We start from the raw sequence: 7,986 nt of genomic DNA on the forward strand, positions 1-7,986 counted from the left end.
TTTTCCCCTCACACGAGCTGAACGAGTTATGTGAAAAAGCTTGGGAATCTCCTGCAGATTTCCAAAAGGATTCTTATGGCGTATCCTTTCCCATCAACGGATAGGTTACGATGGGAATCCTCCCCTTGGGTGGACAAAGCATTAACACGCTTATCCAAGAAGTTAGCCCTCCCGTCCCAGGATACGGCTACCCTCAAAGAGTCTGCTGACCGCAAACAGGAGATTACCCTGAAGTCCATTTATACACATTCAGGTACCTTACTCAGACCGGCAATTGCGTCTGCCTGGGTGTGTATGTGTAGTGCTGTAGCGGCATGGACGGATACCCTAGATAAGGATACTATTTTATTGCCCCTGGGGCATATAAGAGATGCTGTCCTATATATGTGTGTATGCAAACTACAGGTGGTGCTGCATGGCTCACACCCTTTTACTTGTCTTGTAGAGCAACTCTGGAGCTGTTACTGGGTCCAGCTGCTGCAAGAAATCAGCTTGAATGCTTCAGGGGCTGGGGCATGGCCAACATGAGCCCCACACTGATGGGGGTGTATAAAGCGATCTAGGGGTCATCCAAGCGCAACCCCACAAAGGCCGCCATGCCCTGCGTGACCATTTTCTCTTTTCATATGCAGACGAGGGTTGCAGCCAACTATACCCATTGCTTGGATGACATCACCATATGCGAATCCATCTGCTGCAGGCCTTCCCCCAGGAATGCTTGCACTAGTTGTTGCATTTGGTTTGTTGTTTGGGGGGTGCTTCAGTATTAGGCAGCCTTCTGCCCTCACACATTCGTCTGAAAATGTGTTCTCCCTGCAGTTGTTGTCCCCAGATGAGAGTTCCCTTGTGCTGCCTCAGTTGAATCTCCTTTACTTGACGGAGGTGTGCCTGAGCAGCGGCCCTCCCCAGCCCTATCTCAAATCATACTTATTTTGCTTAGGTGATACCATGGTCATGAAGATTGTTTTCCCAGGGTGAGGTTCATTCATTGCATTCTGGGTATGCTGACCTCTGTGATTTCCCCAAATGTGGGAATCTCGACTGCATAATTTGTGGTAGGGGGGGGACTGCATTTGTGCTTTCCCCTGGTTGGCTCTGGTATAATTTAGATCTCATTGTCTCAGGTCTCTCTCCAGCCTAGTTTGCTGTCTGTTTCCACTTCTCTTTTCTTGAGCCCCTCCCTTCTATGCCCTTGCGCACTATCCTGACTTCTCCCGTCTGCTTACTTTGTGCCTTCCAACGCACAATGCGAACTACAGGTGGTGTTGCAGGGCCCACACCCTTTTATTTGCCTTACAGAGCAGCTCTGGAGCTGTTACAGTGCCCAGCTGCTGCAAGAAATCAGCTTGAATGCTTCAGGGGCTGGGGCATGGCCAACATGAGCCCCACACCAAAGGAGGGTGGGGGGTGTTCAATGCGAACTAGGGGTCATCCAAGCGCCCCTTTTCTCTTTTCATATGCAGATGAGGGTTCCAGCCAACTTTGGCCCACTGCTTGGATGACATCACCGTATGCAAATCCGTCTGCTGCAGACCTTTCCCCAGGAATGCTTGTACTAGTTGTTGCATATGGTTTGATGTTTGAGGGTGCTTCAGTATTAGGCAGCCTTCCGCCCTCTCATTTTCATCTGAAAAGATGTGGTCTCCCTGCAGTTGTTGTCCCCAGACAAGAGTTCCCTTGTGCTTCCTCAGTTGAATCTCCTTAACTTGACGGGGGTGTGCTCGAGCAGCCGCCCTCCACAGCCCTATCCCAACACATGCTTTTCTTGCGTATGAGATCTCTTGATCATGAAGATAGTTCTCACAGGGTGAGGTTCATCCATTACATTTTAAAGTAGGAAGGTACAAATTACATATTCAAATTACATATATGTGCTGGATTCAAATGTTTTCCCCCCTTCCTTTCTCAATTGTGCCCATCAGCAGCTATTCTAATGTTGCTGCCAATTGGTGTGACACATTCATTTCTTCTGTGGGGTACACTGGACTCCACAAGGATTCACATTGGGGTGTAGAGTAGGATCTTGATCTGAGGCACCAACAGGCTCAAAGCTTTTGACTGTTCCCAAGATGCTCAGCGCCCCCTGCTCTATAACCTCGCTTCCATGAACAGGGAGCTCAGTTTGTAGTTGGTGCCTTCAGTAGCAGGCCACTTAACAGGGGGCTGCCTCAGGCAGCCTATTCTTAGCTATTAATTTTGACAAGAAAAGAAGAACTTTTTTTTATAAGAATCTACAAGGGCTGCAGCAGGTTAGGTCTAATAGACATCTTTACTGCAGCTCCATCACTCCCAGCGGCGCATTATACTCCCGTGCCCTGGTTGCTGGGTCACTGCAGCGGAGGCTCCGGTTTCTTCCTAAGGTCAGTCACACACACACCGCCCTCCGGGATCACGAGGCCGCTGATGAAGGGGAGGTAAGGGACTTCTGTGCCCACACTATACCGTGATCCAGCGTGGCTGTAGGGGGTGGGCCATGTGCGCACTGGCGTGGACACTGATTACTGGGCAGCCGCTCCACTAGCCACCAGGGACAGTTAAGGAGCACAGCTCTGGGGGGGTTTTCTCTTATATTAACCCCATTTTGTACTACCCGCAGTGCATTGTGATAGGTAATAGAGCCTGATTCAGGTTGGATTGCAATCGCAATAAGCAATCCAACTGCAAAAATTGCTAAGAGCATACGCATGCGCCTGCATTTTCTGCGGCACCCCGCAGATAATGCGATCACTTCTGATTGTCAATCGGTGCTGGGGGGGGGGGGGGTCAGCAACAATCCATTTCCAAGTCGGAGATGGAGCGGTGCATGGGCAGGGCTACAAAATGGGGTCGGCAACAGAGAAACAGGAGGCGTGGTCAGAGCTGCTGCATGACATCACATGCAGCAGCTGCGATCACAAAAATGGTGGCGGCTTCCTGCGCACACATACAGTCTGCACCAACAGGAGGCTAACCCATTTTTTATGATCACGCTGAACTGCGCTGAGACTGCAATTTCAGCGTGGTCAAGAAGGGAGGCGGCATGCTGGGTGGCCCCAGCATGCGAACCAAAGGATTGCAAATTCTGTTACTTAGCAGAATTTGCAATCCTTACTGAATTAGGCCCATTGATTACAAAATGTATTTGTAAATATTTGAAGTTTTTCTTCAGGGACTAACACAAAAGATGCTTGGGGCTACTAACACATGGGTAAGCCACGAAAAGCTTCCCATGGGTCAGTGGCATCACAACGGGGTTGCGGCCCACACCCGAGTGTCACCCGCCAAGGGGGGTGACACCAAAGTGCCGGCTCCTCTTCAGTGACAGAATATGGGTGTTTCACTGTAACATTACGTGCAACACCCAGTTTCTGTCACTGTGCTGGAGCCAGCACCACTCACACACTAGTCCCCGGGTGCAGCACTCAACCCCCGGGATACCCGGAGCAACAAAATGGAGATTCAGGAAAACAGGCCACACCCCTACCTATGAGACCATGCCTCCTTTTTACCGTTGCGCTGCTTATCTGCGCGCACTGCATTACAATCTCCCTCGTTGCTTCTCTGGGTGTCACCAATGATAGTGACACCTTTGCCATGCTTGTAGCAGCTGGTCCTAAGATCTACGCCTCCAGCCCTGAGTGTTTGCCCTTGTGACTTGTTGATCATCATAGCGAAGCAGATTCTTACAGAAAACTGCAGGGGCTTAGATTGAAAAGAAAAACATTGACGAACCCATCATTTCAGCAACAGGGTCTGCCACACGGCTGACTGAAATGACTGGTTGGTTTGGGCCCCCACCAAAAAAGAAGCAATCAATCTCTCCTTGCACAAACTGGCTCTACAGAGGCAAGATGTCCACCTCATCATCCTCCGATTCCTCAACCCTTTCACTGTGTACATCGCCCCCCTCACATATTATTAATTCGTCCCCACTGGAATCCACCATCTCAGATCCCTGTGTACTTTCTGGAGGTAATTGCTGGTAAATGTCTCCACGGAGGAATTGATTATAATTCATTTTGATGATCATCATCTTCTCCACATTTTCTGGAAGTAACCTCGTACGCCGATTGCTGACAAGGTGAGCGGCTGCACTAAACACTCTTTTGGAGTACACACTGGAGGGAGGGCAACTTAGGTAGAATAAAGCCAGTTTGTGCAAGGGCCTCCAAATTGCCTCTTTTTCCTGCCAGTATACATACGGACTGTCTGACGTGCCTACCTGGATGCGGTCACTCATATAATCCTCCACCATTCTTTCAAAGGTGACAGAATCATATGTAGTGACAGTAGACGACATGTCAGTAATCGTTGCCAGGTCCTTCAGTCCGGACCAGATGTCAGCACTCACTCCAAACTGCCCTGCATCACTGCCAGCGGGTGGGCTCGGAATTCTTAGCCTTTTCCTTGCACCCCCAGTTGCCGGAGAATGTGAAGGAGGAGCTGTTGACGGGTCACGTTCCGCTTGACTTGACAATTTTCTCACCAGCAGGTCTTTGAACCTCTGCAGACTTGTGTCTGCCGGAAAGAGAGATACAATGTAGGTTTTAAATCTAGGATCGAGCACGGTGGCCAAAATGTATTGCTCTGATTTCAACAGATTGAATCCTGGTTAAGCGAATTAAGGGCTCCATCCACAAGTCCCACATGCCTAGCGGAATCACTCTGTTTTAGCTCCTCCTTCAATGTCTCCAGCTTCTTCTGCAAAAGCCTGATGAGGGGAATGACCTGATTCAGGCTGGCAGTGTCTGAACTGACTTCATGTGTGGCAAGTTCAAAGGGTTGCAGAACCTTACACAACGTTGAAATCATTCTCCACTGCGCTTGAGTCAGGTGCATTCCCCCTCCTTTGTCTATATCGTGGGTAGATGTATAGGCTTGAATGGCCTTTTGCTGCTCCTCCATCCTCTGAAGCATATAGAGGGTTGAATTCCACCTCGTTACCACCTCTTGCTTCAGAGGATGGCAGGGCAGGTTCAGGAATGTTTGGTGGTGCTCCAGTCTTCGGCACGCGGTGGCTGAATGCAGAAAGTGGCCCGCAATTCTTCGGGCCACCGACAGCATCTCTTGCACGCCCCTGTCGTTTTTTTAAATTTTTCTGCACCACCAAATTCAATGTATGTGCAAAACATGGGACGTGCTGGAATTTGCCCAGATGTAATGCACGCACAATATTGGTGGCATTGTCCGATGTCACAAATCCCCAGGAGAGTCCAATTGGGGTAAGCCATTCTGCGATGATGTTCCTCAGTTTCCGTAAGAGGTTGTCAGCTGTATGCCTCTTATGGAAAGCGGTGGTACAAAGCGTAGTCTGCCTAGGAACGAGTTGGCATTTGTGAGATGCTGCTACTGGTGCCGCCGCTGCTGTTCTTGCTGCGGGAGGCAATACATCTACCCAGTGGGCTGTCACAGTCATATAGTCCTGAGTCTGCCCTGCTCCACTTAACCACGGACATGTGGACTAGTGGACCTTGGGTACAACTGCATTTTTTAGGACACTGGTGACTCTTTTTCTGAGGACTGTGTACATTTTCGGTATCGCCTGCCTAGAGAAATGGAACCTAGATGGCATTTGGTACCGGGGACACAGTACCTCAATCAAGTCTCTAGTTGCCTCTGAATTAACGATGGATACCGGAACCACGTTTCTCAGCACCCAGGCTGACAAGACCTGAGTTATCCGCTTTGCAGCAGGATGACTGCTGTGATATTTCATCTTCCTCACAAAGGACTGTTGGACAGTCAATTGCCTACTGGAAGTAGTACAAGTGGTCTTCCGACTTCCCCTCTGGGATGACGATCGACTCCCAGCAGCAACAACAGCAGCGCCAGCAGCAGTAGGCGTTACACTCAAGGATGCATCGGAGGAATCCCAGGCAGGAGAGGACTCGTCAGACTTGCCAGTGACATGGCCTGCAGGACTATTGGCTTTCCTGTCTAAGGAGGAAATTGACACTGAGGGAGTTGGTGGTGTGGTTTGCAGGAGCTTGGTTACAAGAGGAAGGGATTTAGTGGTCAGTGGACTGCTTCCGCTGTCATCCAAAGTTTTTGAACTTGTCACTGACTTATGATTAATGCGCTGCAGGTGACGTATAAGGGAGGATGTTCTGAGGTGGTTAACGTCCTTACCCCTACTTATTACAGCTTGACAAAGGCAACACATGGCTTGACACCTGTTGTCCGCATTTGTGTACAGGATGCATACCTTCATGTCCCCATTTATCCATCTCATCAGGCGTACCTCAGATTTGCGGTACAGGACTGTCATTGCCAATTTCAGACGTTGCTGTTTGGTCTCTCCACGGCCCAGAGAATTTTCACCAAGGTAATGGCGGAAATGATGGTTCTCCTGCGTAAACAAGGTGTCACAATTATCCCGTACTTGGGCGATCTCATAAAAGCGAGATCAAGAGAGCAGTTGCTGAACAGCAGGGCAGGCTGTCTGCCGTTATGTGAAAAAAATGTACGCTGTCTGCCGCTATGTGTAAGCGTGAAGGTATGCATCCTGTACACAAATGCGGACAACAGGTGTCAAGCCGTGTGTTGCCTTTGTCAAGCTGTAATAAGTAGGGATAAGGACGTTAACCACCTCGGAACATCCTCCCTTATACGACACCTGCAGCGCATTCATCATAAGTCAGTGACAAGTTCAAAAACTTTGGATGACAGCGGAAGCAGTCCACTGACCACTAAATCCCTTCCTCTTGTAACCAAGCTCCTGCAAACCACACCACCAACTCCCTCAGTGTCAATTTCCTCCTTAGACAGGAGAGCCAATAGTCCTGCAGGCCATGTCACTGGCAAGTCTGACGAGTCCTCTCCTGCCTGGGATTCCTCCGATGCATCCTTGAGTGTAACGCCTACTGCTGCTGGCGCTGCTGTTGTTGCTGCTGGGAGTCGATCGTCATCCCAGAGGGGAAGTCGGAAGACCACTTGTACTACTTCCAGTAAGCAATTGACTGTCCAACAGTCCTTTGCGAGGAAGATGAAATATCACAGCAGTCATCCTGCTGCAAAGCGGATAACTCAGGTCTTGTCAGCCTGGGTGGTGAGAAACGTGGTTCCGGTATCCATCGTTAATTTACAGGCAACTAGAGACTTGATTGAGGTACTGTGTCCCCGGTACCAAATACCCTCTAGGTTCCATTTCTCTAGGCAGGCGATACTGAAAATGTCCACTTGTCTGTGGTTAAGTGGAGCAGGGCAGACTCAGGACTATATGACTGTGACAGCACACTGGGTAGATGTATTGCCCCCCGCAGCAAGAACAGCAGCGGCGGCACCAGTAGCAGCATCTCGCAATTGCCAACTCGTTCCTAGGCAGGCTACGCTTTGTATCACCGCTTTCCATAAGAGGCACACAGCTGACAACCTCTTACGGAAACTGAGGAACATCATCGCAGAATGGCTTACCCCAATTGGACTCTCCTGGGGATTTGTGACATCGGACAACGCCACCAATATTGTGCGTGCATTACATCTGGGCAAATTCCAGCACGTCCCATGTTTTGCACATACATTTAATTTGGTGGTGCAGAATTATTTAAAAAACAACAGGGGCGTGCAAGAGATGCTGTCGGTGGCCCGAAGAATTGCGGGCCACTTTCTGCCTTCAGCCACCGCATGTCGAAGACTGGAGCACCACCAAACATTCCTGAACCTGTCCTGCCATCATCTGAAGCAAGAGGTGGTAACGAGGTGGAATTCAACCCTCTATATGCTTCAGAGGATGGAGGAGCAGCAAAAGGCCATTCAAGCCTATACATCTGCCCACTAAATAGGCAAAGGAGGGGGAATGCACCTTACTCAAGCGCAGTGGAGAATGATTTCAACGTTGTGCAAGGTTCTGCAACCCTTTGAACTTGCCACACGTGAAGTCAGTTCAGACACTGCCAGCCTGAGTCAGGTCATTCCCCTCATCAGGCTTTTGCAGAAGAAGCTGGAGACATTGAAGGAGGAGCTAAAACAGAGCGATTCCACTAGGCATGTGGGACTTGTGGATGGAGC

General features: G+C 49.7%; 1 non-coding gene across 1 annotated transcript; it reads left to right on the plus strand.

Annotated features, from left to right (window-relative positions):
* Nucleotides 1-923: 923 nt before the first annotated feature.
* On the plus strand, nt 924-1,088 carry LOC134987141 (U1 spliceosomal RNA). Its single transcript, XR_010192865.1, has one exon. It is a non-coding gene; the product is annotated as a U1 spliceosomal RNA (small nuclear RNA).
* Nucleotides 1,089-7,986: the final 6,898 nt, after the last annotated feature.

The sequence above is a fragment of the Pseudophryne corroboree genome (genome assembly GCF_028390025.1).
Source record: "Pseudophryne corroboree isolate aPseCor3 chromosome 7 unlocalized genomic scaffold, aPseCor3.hap2 SUPER_7_unloc_7, whole genome shotgun sequence".
In the NCBI taxonomy this organism is placed as follows: Eukaryota; Metazoa; Chordata; class Amphibia; order Anura; family Myobatrachidae; genus Pseudophryne; species Pseudophryne corroboree.